This window comes from Protopterus annectens, chromosome 4.part0, assembly GCF_019279795.1.
Source record: "Protopterus annectens isolate FY-2018-M chromosome 4.part0, PAN1.0, whole genome shotgun sequence".
In the NCBI taxonomy this organism is placed as follows: Eukaryota; Metazoa; Chordata; order Ceratodontiformes; family Protopteridae; genus Protopterus; species Protopterus annectens.
In genome coordinates this window covers 448,135,630-448,156,808 of record NC_056733.1, presented here as the reverse complement: position 1 = coordinate 448,156,808, position 21,179 = coordinate 448,135,630, and positions in this window count along the sequence as shown.

Sequence of the window (21,179 nt, the reverse complement as noted above, 5' to 3'; positions counted from 1 at the left end):
CTACCAGGGAGTACTAGCAGAGCTAGCAGGTGAAAACAATCAGAAGCAGGCAATTACACAGGCAGTACACTAGCCCAGCACTTAAAACACTGCAAACAACAGTCCATTATGTTTCTCTCAAGAGACACTGCAACACTGCAGTAAGCTAATAGAAGTGAAAACTGAAAAAGCTTTACTGAGACAAAGAAATGTTAGGGGCTGCCATTGCTGTGATAAGGCGACATATGCAACATGCTGAGGGTGGTGACAATGCGAATGCTGCTGGACAATCCACAGTGAGGAGAAGAGTGTACAGGCCCAGGGTAACCTACCAGGGGCTACATGAGCTGGAGATAGTGGAGTGCTATAGAGTGGACAGAGACCTCTTGCAGCAAATTGTTGAGCTGTGCAGGCCACACCTCACACACAGAACCAACAGAGGGGAACCCATCCCACTGGAAACCAAGGTATGTGTTGGTCTAAGAATATTAGCAATAGGTATCTTCCAGAGACCAACTGGTGATATGATGGGGATATCACAAGCATCAGCATCCAGGGTACTGCACCAGTTCCTGGATGCCATGTCAGCACATGTCGGTGATCATGTATATTTCCCCAATTCCAGTAAGGTATTGGCCAGCAATATGCGTCTCTTCCAGCAAATAGCGGAATACCCTGAGGTAGTGGGTGCAATAGACTGCACGCACATACGCATCAAAGCACCAGCTGGTGAGTGGGGTAGAATCTACTTCAACCGCAAGGGCTTCCCCTCCATCAACTGCCAGGTCATGTGTGATGCCCAGGGCATAATACTGAATGTGTGTGCTGGCTGCCCTGGAAGCTACCATGATTCCCATATCTGGCATCTGATGCAGCTGTACCAGACATTTGCCAACAGGGACATCCCACATGGTCATCTAGTGGGGGATGCTGGCTATGCACTGGAGCTGTGGTTGATGACACCCATCAGAAACGCACACACACACACCTGAACAGGAATGCCATAATGAGGCACACGCACAAATACGAAATGTAATCGAGCATGTGTTTGGGCTGCTCAAGTCACGGTTCCGGTGTCTGGGCACATCTGGTGGAGCCTTGTAATACTCACCAACTACATGTACCCACATTGTCATGGTATGTGCTATGCTACATAATATGATCCTGTGAAAACAGCTGCAGCAGGACCAGCATAGGCCCAGGCCAAACAGCCCCCCACCATTGCCAAGGCCATCACAGGCAGAGCGTGACTCTGAAGAAGAACAACCTGAGCCTGCCCCAGTAGGCAGAAGGAGGCATGCCCAGTATGCTTTGGCCTTGGCAAAGAGGCAATGCATAGCACATACAATGGCTCAGTAGGAACTCTGGAAATCATACCTCTCTCTGACTCGCACATATAGTAAAAGGGATGCCTAAGTTGACACTACCTGCTTTCAAACATGTATAGGGAGTGTAGTATGTGCATCCGACATAGGCAGCCCTGCAGCACCACCTGAGGCATGATTGCCATGTGTTAAGCAATATAAAGCAGTGCTAAACAACATTTACCACCATGTAGTATATGTAAACAAAATCGCACACACCAACTAGCACAACTGTGGTCAATGTTGAGTAATATTGGGCAACGTCCAGCAATGTTGGTTAATATTGAACAATGTCAGACAAGCTTGGTCTAAGTAGGGCATAGCTGAAAAAAAGCCAACATGCTCATATTTGCTCTACTGGCCTTTAAGCAGCCTGGTCTGCTCAGTATGAAAATATAAAGCAGTGAGGGGCCTCAAACCCAGGATACTGTGCACTATAGTCATAGTACTGAACCACTAAACCATGACAGCATTGCAGTGGTCAGCCTGTATGAAGAAAGAAGAAATGTTGATAAGTCTATGCAAAGTATCTCATGGAAACCCTGCAGGCACAGCATAATCCCTGTTGAGTTATGACACAAAGGTGAGTCCTGCAGTAAGAATAGAACCTGACTTTCAATACACACAGTATAAATGTTAATATTGGTCATGTTCACACACATCAACAAATGTAGTGGACCTCAGACAGCAACATACTGAAAGGTCACACTGGGCATGCTCACACACTTGAATAAATGAGACAAATGTCAGGCAACAAAACACGGAAAGCCTGAACTGGGCATGCTCACACACTTTGGCCATGTCTGAGTACAGCAGTGGGCCACACATATCTGGCAGTTGCATGTGTTAACCCAGGAACCACTCACCTTCCAGCAATCCTCCCTCTGCACACAGTTATATGACAACAGACACATATAAAATATAGTGGAACCCTGTCATAATCAAATATGTTCTGCAGATACCTAAGTTGTTCATAGAAACTGGGAAAGCAAAGATCATAAACACCTGCAAACAGTATCAGCAATAATCATTGTGCATCCCGAACATTATCATAGGTTCAGAGGTCGATACTAGGCTATCTGCCCTAGGGCATGTACAAGCCTAGCCAGAGTGTGTTTGGCTTTCGCAACCCTGTCAGATTACTACACTGTGCCTGTGAATAGTAGGTCACACAAGACAGCCCATTTACGTTTAGTCTAGTGTGCCTCTGTCTAGCAGGGACCCAGAAGATATCCCAGGGGTAAGCATACGATCACCCATCCAGTTGTCAAGATGTCTCCTGTAGGTGGTCAGTGGGTGGCTCTGCCTATGCAAAACCGGGATTACAATCCAGAGTGAGTGGAGCCTCTGGGATAAGAATCTGTCCCTCCAGCATGTCCTATTAACATCTGCGCTGAGGTATATGTCCCTGGAGTGTGTACCTCCAAGGGAGTTGGATATCCTGAGGTGGAGCATGTCCATTAATTCTGGGTTGGGTATTTCCGTAAACAACAGGCACACATCACATCCGAGTAGGTGGTAAGCGACTGAGTGGAGCTTGAGTTACTGTATCCGAATTGTGCAGGGCATCCATGTGAGTCCCTAGATCTGCTTGTTGAGGAACTTTTGTGGCCATTAAAGTTGCTGCAGGTGTCGGGTAAGGTACATCCCAAATGTGACATTGTAACTAAGCATGGTCGTGATGAGTATAGGGGCACAATGACCTCACTTGATCTAGATGTGAAACCATATGGGATAAGGTGGGCTATATAGAAGGTCTGTCTAACCACTTTGGCAACGTGATTGTCAAAGGTGACAGTATGAACAAGTCGTGTCCCCAAACCTCTAACAACTCCTATCATATGTAATGGATTACTACCTATGTGGTAATGTCTGGGCATGTTGTTATTTCCAAAGGAGATGACTATGCAACTAATGGCATTTAGCTGTAAGCCATGGCTCAGGCACCAGTCATCCATCTCTGTGAGACCCTGTTTGAGTATGCATGTGCCAGCTGGAGAGTTGATTATGGCACCCAGTTTGAAGTAATCTGCGAACATGGTCAGCCATATTCCTCCTGTATTAGCCTGTACATCAGACAAATATATACTGAACAAGAGAGGTCCCAGGACTGATCCTTGTGGAATGCCACATGTAACTGGTGTATAGTCAGATATGGCACCTGCAATACTGACCATGTGGGTGCTATCCCTGATCCAGGTAGCAATCCATCGTGTGAGATATGTGTCGATATCGATGCTGGTGAGCCTATGCATAATGGCCGAGTGGGGTATTGTGTTGAAGGGTTTTGCAAGGTCCAGGTAGGCTGTGTGGACAACCATCCCTATGTTGATGGACCTGGTAACTGTTTAAAGAATACAAACAGGTTCAAGAGGCAAGATCTGCCCACAACAACGCTGAAATGTGTAGGACACAGTGTCTGTAAGTTCCCGATGTCTATGTGTATGAGTCCCATGACAATGCGCTCCATAGCTTTGCAGAACAGGCTAGTTAGGCTTATAGGGTGATATTGTCTGTGGTCTGTTGTGGCACCAACTCTGTGGAGTGGGACCAGTGTTGCTGTATGCCATTCCTTGGGTACATATCCTGTAGTAACTCTGATATTGAACAGTGACTTAATGTGAGGGTTATGTCTGTCATGAAGCTCGTGTAAGACGCAGGCCAGGACACCATCTGGTCGCATTGATGCTGTGTTGTCCGCTTTAGGGAGGGCAGCACTCACCTGTTTATTTGTGATGTCAGGGAGGTTACACTCTGTTGGGATGGATAGTTGCTCCTTAGGGGGGATGGGGGGGAGACATCTGCACTGAACCTGTTTGCCAGGATGTTGGCAATGTCAGTGGGTTCAGGGTATGTTTTGTCAGAATGCAGTAACTCACAGCATATCAGTGAGTGTCCACCCAGGTTCCTGACATAACTGAAGAAGGCCTTGTGATTGTCCTATTTGTCTGGTGCAATTGTCTGTTAGAAGAGGGCCTTAGATAAATTCATGAGTGATCGTAGCTGTCTGCTAGTACAGATCACAGATGCCTTCCCTGTCTGGAATTGTGCTCTATCGTGTAGTAGCTTCCTCCTTTCGTTGTATAGCTTATTAATGGCTGGGGTCTACCAGACAGGTCCCCTGCCATTGGAGGAGTGAGTCTTGTTGTTATTTGGGATAGCACGATCCATGCAGTCCACTAGGTGTCCATAGAATGTGTATGTAAAGGATTCAGCAGTCTGAGCCGTATTTACCACTGTCCCAGGGTCTCTGAAGGATACCACCTTGCTTTGGAGAAGTGAGACGTTTGCTTATGAGAAGTTCACCAAGATTACCCAGGATGGGTGTGGGGATGGGATATGGATGTCCAGTGAGATAAATGTATGTTCTGACCTTACCAATGAGGGATATATTGCTGGTGTGGAACATAGAGTCCCCATGTTGGTGATGATCAGGTCCAATATGTTTTCCCCTCTTGTGGGTGTGGTGACCGGTTGTGCCATAGCATATGAGTTTACAAATAGTAGCAACTGTTGGGTGAGGGTGTTGGGGCTTGAGTAGTATTCCCAGTCAATGTTTGGGTATTTGAAGTCACCCAATATAATGGTGTTTGGGGAGACCTTCATATTCTCCAGTGTTCCCAGGACAGGCCACTAGGTCCACTAGTCTTGAGTTTGGGAGGGTGGTCTGTAGCAGGCAACAAACTGAAAGGCAGTTTTGCACAATGTTAGTTGCATATGTATGGTCTGTGATGCTTCGTGCAGTGCTACTAACCCGGAGGTGTGTGTATCTGTGATGTATATGGATACCCCCCCTATTTGTGTTGTCCTTTCTGAGTCTTGTGGTCAGAAAGCATGTTATGAAATATAACATGGTAGTGCTGGTGTGCATTTGTGAGCCTGAACCAGGTGTCTGTTAGTGCACAGGTATAACTATTCTCCATACTGAGGAGAGTCCTGAGTGGGCATAATTTGAGGGTAACATATCTGGTGTTGAGCAGCATTACCCTTAGTTTCATTTACTCTGTAATGTCTATGGAGGTGGATTTGTCTGTTGAGCCTCGCTTAAAAAGGCACTATGGTGGTAGCAAGAGCCTTAGCCAGTATTCGAAAGTCCAAGGGTGACAGGTGCAAGCTGTCCATAGCAAAGCTATGTGGCATGTCACCCCAGGCTGACAGATACTGGATCCCCTTTGAATGACACCAATATGTTAGCCAACTGTTAAACGTGATAAGTTTGTCTGTATACTGTGACATCATACTTGGTGAGTGTAAGATGCTACACAAGGTCAGGGTCATACTGGCCTGGCCTACATGATCAGAGAGTTCCTCTATGTATCATGTCATGTGGTCCAGGGAGGAACGTCTGAGGTTTTACGCACCAGCATGGACAATGATGGAGCCATTTCTGTAGTTGCTTTGGAGTGACCTGAGTGCATGTGTTATGTGGCAGATCCTGGCACCCGACAGACAGCTCAAAGTGACCATCCCCTTGTTCGGCCTGGTGAGTGGGACGTCAGTGTGTCTGACAATAAGTGTCACCTATTACAAGTGTATTAGGTGTGTTGCTTAGCCCGGAGGGCAGTGACTGTGTGGCACACTGACATTGTGAACTATGTGATATGTGGGTATTGTAGTGGGGTAGCAGTTGTTTGTGTGTCTGCTTTGGAGGTCTCTGCTTCTTAGGAAGAGTTTATTTAGAGCCTCTGAGTATGTTTATGTGTGATAATGTGGTTTGATTGCTGTCGCTATAGGTTTATGTGAGACTGATATGTGGTGTGTGTGGTTACCTTCACCACCTGATAGACTGTGCCAGTCATGTGTCGAGAGAGCTCAGCCTCCTCTATGTCTATATAGTTGCAACTCTCACATATATCTGAGTTTGTTGGGAGGAGGAGAGGGTTGTCTGTGTACATGAGGCAGTTGTGAAATTGTGTCAAAAATCACAATATTCACCAGCTGGACTGGAGAGTACACACGAAACTGACCCCTGGACATGCCAGGATATTATGATGACATACTCTGTAGACTGATCACAAAGGATCAGTAGGGTGTTAAGTGTGTAAAAGAGTATAACAGAGATTAGTGCTCAGGTTTATCAGTGTTTTGTAAAGAGTAGCTGCGAAGGAGTCCAGACGGAATCATGACACCTCCTTCAGCTATGTCATAAATAGCAATGTACACTCATATATGTCCTGAGTCAGGGCCAACTGTAGCTGACTGACAATGCCGACATCCTGTCAGACAGGCCCATATATACATACCTACCTCCCACTGACGAAAGTCCCTATCATCATACCTGGAGATATCACATGTAGAATGGGTGAACAGCTCTCCCCAAAGCTGAAAGCATGGCAGCAATTGGATTACATTGTTTCCCTATGTGTCATGAATGAACTACAGAACAAACAGACCCTGCACCCGAACAATCTGCTGAGCCTCACCATCTCCACAGGATCTGGAACCGTTGAATGTGTTACAGCAACATATGGCTCTCCCCACAAGTGTTGGTGCACAACACACCATGGGAAGTATAGTCCAGTAAGCTTATGAAGTCTGATTTGCAAGGCCATGGAGTCCATCATGGTTGAAGTCATAAACAGAGCTATTGGAAGCTGACAAACACACAACCGTACCAACTGTGGTATGTTCATGTGCAGATCATGGCTCCCAAACATGCTAGACTGTTTGCAAGGCAGCCACCCAGGATATACATCACTGAACGGAGCTACACATGTCTCACATAGACTTTGAATAACCCTTTATCAACATCCCAGATACATGTCGTATCTACAAAACCAACAATCTGTGCATAAATATGTGTTGACATATGAAGGAATGTCAATTTATCCTCAGATAGATCACACAAGCTAAGAATTATATGGTCCTGTTTAAGCTGTTGACACCTGCCAACCCACATGGCTCATTCCTGGGATTGCATAAAACAAAGTGTACACACATTACCATGTCCAGTCTGATGATGTCAGCATCCTACAAATATAGCAGGAGAAAACAAATCACCCAATAAAGCATATAGCGCACCGTGTAAATCCTTTTCTTTCTAATATCATAACATAGTTAGGTAGGGGTTTGAATTCTGCAATTGCTGACTGTGTGGTGTATGATTTCCTTTGAGAGGAGTGCCCTTTTTGGAGACTGAGAAAACACATTGCAAGAGGTACATTCCTCTTTGGAAAGTCTGATGATGTCAGCATCCTACAAATATAGCAGGAGAAAACAAATCACCCAGTAAAGCATATAGCGTGCCGTGTTAATGCTTGTCTTTTTAGTATCATAACATTGTTAGGTAGGGGTTTGAATTCTGCAATTGCTGACTGTGTGTGGGGGTGTATGTGTGTGATTTCCTTTAAGAGGAGTGCCCTTTTTGGAGACTGGGAAAACACATTACAAAAGGTGCATTCCTCTTTGGAAAGTCTGATGATGTCAGCATCCTACAAATATTGCAGGAGAAAACAAACCACCCAGTAAAGCATATAGCGCGCCATGTTAATGTGCATTTCTCTAGTATCATAACATAGTTAGGTAAGGATTTGTATCCTGCAATTGCTGACTGTGTGTGTGATTTCCTTTGAGAAGAGTGCCCTTTTTGGAGACTGGGAAAACACATTACAAGAGGTACATTCCTCTTTGGAAAGTCTGATGATGTCAGCATCCTACAAATATAGCAGGAGAAAACAAATAGCCCACTAAAGCATATAGCGCACCGTGTAAATGCGTATCTTTCTAATATCATAACCTAGTTAGGTAGGGGTTTGAAATCTGCAATTGCTGATTGTGTGATTTCTTTTGAGAGGAGTGCCCTTTTTGGAGACTGGGAAAACACATTACAAGAGGTACAGTCCTCTTTGGAAAGTCTGATGATGTCAGCATCCTACAAATATAGCAAGAGAAAACAAGCCACTCAGTTAAGCATATAGCATGCCATGTTAATGCGTATCTCTCTAGTATCATAATATAGTTAGATAGGGGTTTGAATCCTGCAATTGCTGACAGTGTGTGTATATGTATGATTCCTTTTGAGAGGAGTGCCCTTTTTGGAGACTGGGAAAACACATTAAAAGAGGTACATTCCTCTTTGGAAAGTCTGATGATGTCATCATCCTACAAATATAGTAGGGGAAAACAAAGCACCAAATAATGCATGCAGCACACCATGTTAATGCGTATCTCTCTGATATTATAACATAGTTAGGTAAGGGTTTGAATCCTGCAAATGCTGATAGTATGTGTGGGAGTTTCTTTGAGAGGAGCTCCCTTTTTGGAGACTGGGAAAACACATTGCAAGAGGTACATTCCTCTTTGGAAAGTCTGATGATGTCAACATCCTACAAATATAGCAGGAGAAAACAAAGCACCCAATAAAGCATATAGTACGCTGTGTTAATGCGTATCTCTCTAATATCATAACATAGTTAGGTAGGGGTTTGAAACCTTCAATTGCTGAGTGTGTGAGCGTGTGACACTGTTGATCGGTGCGGGTGTTGCTTTTACTATGGCATGACATATCAGGATTGAAAGAGTATGTGCATTGCACACATCAGGTATCTGTGTGGCAAAGAAATATATGTACATATGACCTCAATAAGTACATAGGTGTGAAGCCTACATACTACATGAATTCATTTGACAGATTGTTCTGCTGCTTCTAAGATCGTAGGTCACATATCTATGTAGTTGACAAGTCCGGCCACTGTAGTGATCTGTGGCCAAGGTCATCTATGCCACATACACCCATGACAGTTACTATAGAGTAGTGAGAGTGAGGTTACATGCCTGGGGTATATGTCAGACATGTTCATACACAACAACTACTGGCAATAATGGACAGTCATTATAGGTGTACAACAGCCTTGTGGATATGCATTCAGGCTCCTAATGTCTTATGTGATACACCGAGGGACTCCACAATACCTCTGGATATGTGGATACCACGGGACAGATGACATAACACGTGGCTGTAGGTGCACATTGGTATGCAACATACATTTTGGGGGCTACCACCTATGTGGTACTGTCAGGATAGTATGTATAGTAAATGTGGATGACTATGCCATAGTCAGCTTAGTGCAATACAGCATGTGTCGGACAACAGGTATCTGTCTATATGATACCCTTGTGTAGGATATGTGTCCCATCCAGAGAATGCATTGTAGGCCAATGCATGCATTTACAGATGTGGATGGACATATCCCTAGTGTGTTTGCATGTACCTAAGAGGCTTATATGCCAAACAAGTGTGGTTCCAGGAACGGGTGGTGGTCAATACCACTGGTTACTGTTACAGTATAGTGCCGGAAGGATCCCACTGTTACTGAGTTCCCTACAACTGTGTGTCAGTTGTCAGGACATCATCTAATGATTGGTTAGTCATGCTGTTGAGGTTGTGTATACTACCAGAATGCAAAACATTGACAGATATAAACAGTATCACCCACAGCATAGTGTCAGCCCATGTCATACACACATGTGTACCCATGTTAGTACATATCTGTAGTAGAATGCATAATGGCCATCAAGAGATACTATGAGATGTTAACAATGTGTAAAACAGGGTATGTCACACGTCCCATGTGTCCACTATGCACGTACATGCAGACAGTGCGCACCCACCATGTTCACAGATGTACACCTGCTAATCTGTACTGCACACATCACACACGTACTGTCCACTCACTAACACATGCTGGCAACACAATACACTTCAGCCAAGTGGCAAATGGCTGGACAATACATACTCAGATATAACACTGGTGTAAACAATGCTACATTGACAATTAGAGCTTTGATGCATCATGCCTGCTCAGATATACCTACAAGGATATCATTACACTTTCCTGTTGACAACTTGCTAATATTGCTACACTGCTATAATGTCACCCTGTGCATCAGCACCATGTTAGCCTGTTCCTGCATCAATGTTACAGATGACAGGAGGTGGCACAGGTGTCATCATATGCACAGGGTGTGTTGTTGGTTTGCCAGAGCCCGACACTGACCCATCCAATCGACATGTCTGTCTGTGTGTGTGTGTGTGTGTGTGTGTGTGTGTGTGTGTGTGTGTGTGTGTGTGTGTGTGTGTGTGTGAGTGTGTGAGGGACAACAGTATAGCATGGGCCAATGTTGATGTAATGTGTGTGTGTATGTGTGAGCCCTATTGTTTGGTTAATGTGTGTGTGTCTGCATGCACACAGCTCCACCATGTGGCTGCCATATACGGGAGTTTGTGGGACAGCCACAGACTGTACCTGCCAGGCTGTACAGATCACTGTTTCTGGCCACGGACACAGTACCTGTGCCTGGCAGGGGTGCTACAGACAGTATCGGGTACCAACCTTGACTGGGTACTATCATCAGAGCAGAGGTATGTCGAGTGGACCCATGTCCCTGCTGGGACTGGCCAGAGCCATGTGCACATGGTCTACTAGGACGGTCAATTGACAGGCCAGCCCCTGTGGCTGGTACTGCCACTACGGGAGCGGCTGTGATCTGTGGGCCGTCTGCGATGACTGCCAGCTGTTGATATTGCTGGCATGCATCCGCGTCGACATTTCACCCATCTCGCATGGTCCTGGCTCATGGAAAACACATTGTGGAGGGTATCTAATGTCTCCCCCAACGTCAATCAATGACCTCAGTGTAATTCTGGATGGCACAGGCAAGGTCACGGATGCTGTCAATGATAGCGGTGTAATGGGCCCTCTGCGTCCTTAGTCCCTGTCTGGTGTACCATTCCATACATGCCTGTGCCTGCATTAAAGCCCCGAACATACTCAAGGTTGTAAGACCTGTGAGAGCATGTCTGCCAGGGGCAATACGACCAGCGGTGCTCCCCCGAGAACCCCTGGACATCCACCTATGTGGTACCATTCCAGGAATATGGGTATGGCTGCTGTGAGGGGATGCAAGTGTCATGGGTACCACAGTATCCTAGTCAATGCCAACTGTATGCTGTCCCTCGGCTAAGGCCATTGATGATGAGGGATGTATTAGCAGTATGAGTATATGCATAGATGGGGTTGAACGCTGAGTACTGTCGATTGGCGGGCCAATGACAGACCCTGTCAAACCTGCCTGTGCCACAATACATGTCTCATCATCTCCACTATTTGTGGCAGTGACGTCAGGTTCCCTGCTGCATTCAGCCACCCCAAACTCAGCACCTGTGAGAGGAAGACAGGAAACACACTTTACAATCTGTACATGATGTTAGCACACATGCACACATGCACACATGAACACATGGACACATGCACACATGAACACATGCACACATGCACACATGCACACATGAACACATGAACACATGAACACATGCACACATGCACACATGAACACATGAACACATGAACACATGCACACATGTACACATGAGCGCATGCACACATGCACACATGAACACATGCACACAAATGCACTCCTCACTACAGCAGATACACACACACACCAGCAATCCAACACATACTCAATAGTGGGTGAAGGTGGGTGACAGTATAACAAGGCAAACAGTCACCTCACACATGTCAGCATGCAGAATATGTGTTGCTCAAGACCATGCAGTGCGAGTGTAGACGGCCCTATTTAATGACAGTATACATGACTTTGATGCATGTGCGTAGTTGTTCAGTGATTGGCTACACCCTGGATCACAATGTGTACATGGATACAACATTGCTGTGAAAGTATTATCAGCTCTGCAATGTCCTGTGCACCATCACTCACAGGTATACATACCATGGCTGCATGTGTTATCTGCGTGACACATAGGTTTCCATGTCTGATTACAGTGTCTGTGTCCATGGAAGATAATACTGGGCACAGGTATAGAACATGCATGCTATGTACACACACAGGATGAGTGATGCATGTAGACGTGAAGGAATCCAAATGCTCGACATGGCCATTGTACAGTGGTTATGGTGAGTGTGGGACATATTGCGGATATGTCGGTGCCAGCCATGACATGGCATGCTACACGACTGCAACATTAAACACCACACATACCCAATGTGGGTCATGTGACCAATACATCCAATAGCATTCCAGGACATATATGTGTCACTTGCGACTGCTATGCATATTGTGTATACTGGCATATGTAAGCACACACACAACATGCTATGCATATTGTGTATAGGTGCATATGTTTGCACACACACAACATTGAGGTGCAAAGCAATGACTCCTATGTGTAGTACTGTGGTCACTGTAACTGGATGGGGTGTAGTACTATGAGGCATCATCATCATGCATCATGTGGTCACTCACGGCTACTAATGTGTGACAGACCACCGCCTAACATGCTGTACCTGAACTGCAGTGCAGTGGCTACGTTCACAATTACACAGCCACTTTGTACATGGGTGTGTGGGTGCCCAATAGGGAGCATTGTCTAACATGACTGTGTTATGTGTTGAAGAGTGTTGCACAGCCCCATGATAGGCCTCTACCCCTGAGGTTTATCATGTGTGTGTGGATGACGTGGGATACTGAAGTGTGACCTTACAGCAGGTGTGTGGTAATGCCATATGTAACATGTTGAGGTGTACTGCGTATGATAAACACGTTATGTTGTGTACAGCTGTAGCAACTATGCCTATCCAATGTGCAGTACAATGTTGCCACAACTGTGTCTGATGCTCTGTGTATTGCATGTCATTGAGGCAGCTACTGACATTACTGGGCTGTGCAAAGTCTTACAGCAAACATGTATGGCATGCATTATGCGTCGGTGTGTTACATGTACATAGCCTACACCTCACCTATGACATGCACATTTCATTACCAACATTGCAGTTATACCACACTCACCCGTATGGATCGTCTCCCCTGCTGTCACACCAGATGGACCTACGAGAATATGAGAGAGTTTGTCAGTGGCCACAACTGTGGCATTGCTACTTTAGGTTTGCTAAACTACAGTAGAACAACAGTCGACAGTCATAGGTGTACAGATAATATTCCAAATATCAGTATTGCACAACATTAGGCAGCACAACTGCTAAACACACAGTACACATCTCACGTAGACATAATCTAACAATACATGTAACTGTAGTCCACAGATAGGGCATGTTACCTGCACGCTCCATGTGAACATGCTGAGTGGCTCCGGCCTCCATGACAACACATGTATGTGGGAGTTGCTGTTGTTAGCCAGGAGCCACCATGCTTAGGGACAGCTCCTCCACTCTGGTGAGGGGGGGGGTAATGGCCACCCCACCACCTGTGGCAAGCTGTTTTCTATGGATATCAGACGCACACCGCCGGACATGTCTAATTAAATCACTGCAGTGATGGCGTACCTGCTCATATGTCCGGTTATGCATGCCTATGTCCTTTACCCGATGAACAAGATCTTGCCACAGTGCAGTCCGCTCATGCTGGTGCTGGCTGCTTCTGGAAAACAACAGTGTGTAGTGCTGCACCAGGCTTTGCTGGATCACCTCTTCCTCCTCTGCTGTGTAAGAAGGGTTACGTTGGTGGGCCATCAGGCTGAAAGAGAAATGAACAATATGTCTGAGCGAGTCCTGTGGCAAACTTTACACCTTTAACCATAGATATCACTTCACTGCCATATATACCATCCGTTTGTCTGTCAGAGGATACACACGTTCAATACCACATATTGGTTCTCAGGCCACAACTGACTAACAGTGCCTGGCACACTCTCTATATCAAACCACTATACAACAGTACCTGGCACACTGTTTGTGACACAATGCACAACCTTGCCACAGGGGTATATATCACGCTAATGCACAAACAAAGATGTCAACCATTGCAATGAATGTAAAGTACAGTTTCAGTAGTACCAGTAAACCACCCTAGTCGTTGATGCCATAGCCCTCCCTAACATATGTGCACAGTTGTTAATATACGTGGCATACTGCTGTAACAGAGTATATATGTTGCTAGATACACACATATACCCTGTAACACACATATGATTGCGGCCATGGTACAGGCATAATTACACACACATCAGACAAACACCACTGTATGCCAACACAGATGAGCTTTACCTGTGTGCCATACAGTACTGTGTGCCACTACTTACAAACCCTTATGTCTGAGTTATGTCCTCTGTGCAGACTACAGGAAACACACAAGACAGTGTTTCCAAGCAATGTGAACACACACCATACTGTGTTGTTTAGGCCTACAGCTTCAGGTAGTACTACAGTTCATATGGGAGTCGGATTCACCAGCAGTACCACTCACTAAGCATACATGTATTGCTTTAGCCTGCAATGGAACACCACAGTCGTCAACAAGGAACCACGTCACATCATATATCGTACTACTATGTCTGCCTAACAATAACATACACATATTTTGCTGGCCTCACAGCTAGGATAGACACTACCATGTCAGATACAACTTCACACTATGCTATCCCACCTTTACAGACCTTGGACACATTCAGCTTTACACTTATTCAATCTCACATAGCAGGTATTGCATTGAGTACATGTGTGAGTGCATAGTGTCATAGGTAGGTGAGATGCTATTGGCTCTAGGGCCTACAGCTGCCTAGCCATATGCTACCCTGGCCTTTGCCACACATTTACTTTGATTTCACTTGCCCCTGTCAACCAGAACTACAGAGGGGATTCCTGGGGTGTATTACCAATCTCCCAAACAATCATCAGGGGTATTTATGACAACTGCTAATGAGGAGCCTAGTTTGCTATTGCTAGGTGGTCTATTCCAGAGTATGGCATATCTCTGAGATAGGAACCTATCCCTCCAGCATGTGCTGTTTAGTGAGCTGATGAGGTTTAGGGCCCTAGAGCATGTAGCCCAGAGGGATTGTGATATGTTGCCATGGTGGTTTTCATGCAGCTATGAGTCTGACATACCTCTGTATGTCTGGCAGAGGTCACCTCTTTGTGGGCGGTATGCAATACAATCTAGCTGTGGTTTTGTGAGTCAGTCTGCATAGGGCACCTGTTTGAGGCCAGTATTACCCTTTGTAAGGTATGTCTGTGGCCTTTCCACTTGCTGTAGTTGTCATGTGAGGTACATACCACACGGGGCATTGTGATGAGTAGAGGGGAACACTGACCTATATTTCACTAGATGACACACCTGTTGTGCCCCTGGATGAGTTAGATTCCTTTCACGAGGAAACTGACAATTTTTTAGGTCCTCGCAGATCCGAAAGAATAGCCAACAAACAAAGAAATCCCTCGGATCCAGGACCACAGGAACTAACCAATGGGACGGATTTTGTTTGGAGGACCAGAGGGAGGAGGGGGAGATAGAAGAAATAGTTTTTGATCAAAACGGTATTACACAAACATACAAAGGTTATAAAATACACAACTATACCAACCTGACAGTGGAAAAAGAACATTTTGATTTATTTTCCAAGGGGTTTAAATTTGTGAAAACCACACATGGAGACTTGGCAAATATATTACTGGAATTAAAAATATTCCTACGGAAATTAAACCTGCAGGTTACTTGTAAACAGCACAAAACAGTCAGTTCCCAAAGTATTGCACATGGTGAGCATACAGAAACATTGAGGAGAAGTAGTATTTACAACCCCCCACTACACCCTGTGATTGGGACTTTCGAGTGTATAGTTATGAATGATATTTATGATACATTCGAATCAACAAAAAGGTTGAACAAAACAAACAATTTAGACGAAAGAGAGTTCATTTTGTTCGAACAACTAAGAAAAGAGAGAAACCTTAGATTTATGCAACCAGACAAGGGTGGGGGTATGGTTATTTTCAACCAGGAAGCATATAACAATGTTCTAACGGACATACTGATGGACCAAACTACATACACCACTGTATCGATGAATGAAATACAAATTGCATATAGAAGAATAGACAGTTGGTTGGAAGAATATTTTATTGAAAATAGGATTGGAAGGGACACATATAATTTTTTGAAACAAACCCATCCCTATATACCAAAAATGTTCGCAATACCAAAGATACATAAGAACATTTTAAAACCACCCTTCCGCCCTATAGTTTCTGCAAAAAAGTCTAAAACGCAACCATTGTCAGTGTTTATTGACCAGCAATTAAAAGATATTGTCAAAACACAGACACACTTAGTGCAAGATTCTTGGGATTTTCTAGGCAAAATAACAAATGAATTATGGTCAGAGACTGTTAAAATGGTAACCATTGACGTTAAAGAACTTTTTACATGTATTCCCAGAAGACAAGGGTTTGAATTTTTTGAAAATAGTGTTTACAAACATTCTAATTTAAACCTTGACAGGAAAAAATTATTGTTAGAGTTGACTGAAATAGTCTTAGACAACAATTTCATCACATTTCAAGGGGAATACTACAAGCAGATTACAGGTGTAGCCATGGGGGCAGCTTGTGCCCCCTTATATGCAAATCTGGTCCTTCTAGAATGGGAAGAGGAGTTTATTTTCAAGAGTCCTTATCAAAGAAATATAAAAATATATCTCCGTTTTTTGGACGACATTTTTATATTGTGGGAGGAATTTACTACAGAGGACTTAAAAGAATTTATGACATATATCAATCAAACTACTTCCTTCCTGTCTTTTACTTATGAAATTGAAAACAAGGTTATAAATTATCTTGATATAACCTTGTGTAAGGGTAATGCTGGTTTTAAATCAAATATTTTTCGTAAAAACACATGGTGTAATAGTTATTTACATTTCAACAGCCAGCATCCCCTACATCAAAAGAAAAGTATCATCAAAGGACAGGCAGTCAGAATTGCCAGAATGACCTCCCAATACCAGGATTTAAAAAAGGAATTTTTATTTTTATTGGATAAATTCTTGGAAAGGGGCTATCCCAAACAGTTAGTTGTGGAGATTCTGGAACAAGTATATAAAGGATGGGGTACACAATACAGACCCCTTTTAGGTAATAAATTTACTCCCAACGAGAAAGGGGCGGATATTTCTGATGATTTTAGGGGTGCCTGTATTGTGGAATACAATGGATTTTCTGACTATTTCATCAATATTATTAAAAATAACTGGTCTATTTTTAAAACTAATAAAGAGATACACCAGACAGTAGGAAAAAAAACAAGATTTATATACAAGACAGCCACTAATCTTAAAAGATTTTTTGAAATGGAAAACATCAAACATGAATCTAAGGAAGGTACTAAAAGATGTGGTAGGTGTCGGCAATGCAATTATATTAATCCAAGTGTGGGATTCAAATTGGAAAATGGTTTAAAAAGTAGAATTGCCTTTTGCAAGGGCAATTGTAGAAGTACAATGCTGGTGTATTTAGCTACTTGTTCCAAATGTTCTGCTTTCTACGTGGGGAAGACCGAGCGGTCCCTTAGAGAAAGAATTTACGAACATATGTATAACATCAGCAAGAAAAAAGAGACCAGTGCTCTATATAAACATTCTATAGATTGTGTAGGTTTCACTGATTTTAAGTTTGGGATTTTGGAACACGTCAAACCAGACCCAAGGGGAGGGGATACCAAAAACTATTTGCTGCAGAAAGAAATTAGGTGGCAGCTAAAGTTAAGAGCAAATATGCCCCCTGGGCTTAATGAGTATACAAATATTAAGGCTATTTTAGTGGAAAAAGCCTCTAATGTATAAACAAACAAAAGATATGGTATTAAGGGTCTATACAATCAACAAATACACCTTGAGACTTTTTGAATGGGGTTAACATAATAACTGTTCAAAATACCCATGACCACATGTACAGTCCTGTCCAACATCAAAATGTTTTCAAGTAGTTTTTTAACAATTAAATACAACAGTAGTTTCTAACAACAGTTTTTAACAAATGATATACATACCTCTTTGGAATAACATATACATATATATACATTCTTACAAGTCAACAACATTCCACATTCACTTCAATTTTTTAATTTTTTAACTTTTTTAACTATTTAATCATTTATTCATATACACTTATTTATATACATTATTTAATATTTATTATTTATATACTATTAATTAAGCAACAAGTTATAACATAACACTACAAGGAAAGTTAACCTAGTGTATAACACAGGTATATGGTTATTTTTCTTATTAATCTTATACAACAAAATAAGTACTTTCCAACAAACATGTATAAAAATTATGTTGATTGAAATATGTAAAGCACTAAAGCACTTTAACTTTGTTGGTTCTTCAACAGTAACAGTTACCTAAGGGAAAATGTGGTGGACTGGCAAAATTGCATTTTACAAATGGAATATACTACAGAAAGTAAAGAGTATAGCTTTAAATTTTAAATGAACATGTGTAATTAATTGATTGATTAATTGTATTAAACAGTATAAAAATCACTGGCACCAAATATTGAGTATTCTGAAGAAGTCTGCATTCGGCAGATGAAAGCGCTAGATCGTTGATTGTGTTTTAATTATATTTGTTCATTAAAGTACGGAGGTCTGTTTACACGGAGTTGTATCGTTTGTTGGGTCTACATGAACTTATTTTTGGACACCTGTTGTCATGACACATACCACATAGACAGTTTACAAGTCCAGTGTGGCACTGTGTTTATTAAAGGGGAGGCTACTGCCCACCTGTGTCCCATGTTCCCTTATCACACCTTCAGTGTTAGGTAGATTTCTACCTATGTGGTAGTCAATGGGTACAGTGTTTTGGAAAGGAGGAATTTCACTGTAGTATTGGCACTTGTCTACAGTCCATGCCTTGGTCACCACACACCTGTTGCAGTACATATGACCCTGCCCTCTCTCTCTCTCTCTATATATATATATATATATATATATATATATATATATATATATATATATATATCTATATATATATACATATCCATACACATACATATACATGTACACATCCATTGCATATAGATGTGCATATAGGCACATGTACAGTCCACCTTTCATGGTGGGAATATCACTTATGCGAGAGTTGTGGGATGTACAGTTATGTGATTATATTGCACAGTGTTGTGCAGAATGCATTTTGGTGTCCACAGCCCATGTAGCTTTAGCAGGCCTCACTGGCTGTAACACAGCAGATCTGACAAATCAGTCCCACAGCATTTAACCACCACATAACATATATCAGCACTGCATGCTGTTTTCTATGCCTCACACTATGACCTACTTAGATATATGCACATAACAACCTTCAACGACATATATGTGTCCACCCTTCACTAACAGTTGCAGTATGTTCCTTGCCCTATGCACATGTGCAGATACAGATAGATACGTACTGCTGCCACATATGGATGATTTGCAGTATGTAGAGTACTCTTCAGGAACATCTACTACATGCCAGCACATACATATGAGTTAGTTTCCCTGCTCCGTCTGTTGTTACTGTTTTGTTGTTTTTTTTTTTTATTTTGGTTGTTTGTTTTGGGATTTCTATGTCTGTTTTTGTTTCTGTCTCTTTTCTCTGTGTCTCTGTCTGTGGCTCTGTTTCTCTCTCGCTCTCTATCTCCCTGTTCCTGCAATGATATTATTGCATGTGTGGACAGCAGGTACGGCCTGCTTTTCTAGGTATCTGCACATGTGCATGTGACAGCCTCTGCACAAATTGCTGCCCACCATTCAGTAATTGCATGCAGCCTGTTGTGTGGTGATTGCAGTACTCACTGTGATTGCAGCCCACTGCTATAAAATGCTAGGTAGGTAGGCGTAGCCCTTTCAGCTTTCCAAGGTGGGGCCCATGCTTGTTTGCTCTGGACACCGTTGTGTCAGTCAGAAGGTTGGTATATGTCTCTTATCTGAAGCTAGGGATGTAGCCAGTGATATGCATGTTGTACTCAAACCTGAATGTTGCTGCTTCCAGTACACACTTCTCAGTGTAGACATGTACTCACCCCTCCAAATGCTAACACAGGATACATGAGAGTATGTACTTTCTTTCTGAATTAGACAATTAACTGCCATACAAATGTGGTTATTGCAATGTATTCCTGTGGCACATGCACTGTTTGTGTACTGCTATACTGTAATTATTAAGTTACTCACTTCTGAACAGTTTGTGGTTTGTTTGTGTTGACATTAGCACAGGCTGCTCAAGACAACTGGTCATATTTCAGTACTGAGTATGCCTACCTACACCATTGATTTTGCCTGAATACACAGGTATGTCGTACCTTTGGGTAGGGGTGCAGAACTGTAAAGAGCATTTTTTATTATTGTGTGAGGTTTATCTTGCTGAACATACAGGGTTGCTGTGTACCTGTTAGTCTATCAAGGAAAGTAGTCTGTCTGCATAGCTCCCACCTGTGGACATATCCAGATGGTAGCTAGAGGTTAGCCTATTATTCTTTGCCTGTGCACCACACCAGTCTTTTCAGCACTGGCACAATGGCATTGTCACAGTTGGTTGCTAGCAGTACATGGCTACATCCTGTGATATTTCTTTGTTGTACTCCTACATAAGGGCATGCTTGTGGAACTCCTTCCAAAGCTATTTGCAGAGTGTGTAACAGCAGGAATGCTGATATGCCTGTGTGTTTCTGCCTCTGCCAGGCCTCACATACTTTCAGGTATATATTTGAACGGCCTCAGTGAAAGGTACATATAAGTGAGATACACCTGCAATATATTACAGACATATTGCAGTTGAGACTTTCTTGGGAATCGAAGCATATGTATTACTACACCTTTTCTGATGTGCAAGCAGTGTCTACTCTCACCTATTGACATTATTCATTAAGTGTGATTCCCCACTTTTCTGCCTAATGCTAGTACTTTTCAGAGTAATTCAGAGGTGCACAGCTAACATTTGTTTACAAATCAGGGGCATCCCTGTAAAGCAGTCACAGTTGGGAAGTCTGGCCTCTGCCTATTCCACTTTGCCAGTGTTTATCCTGGTCTGATACT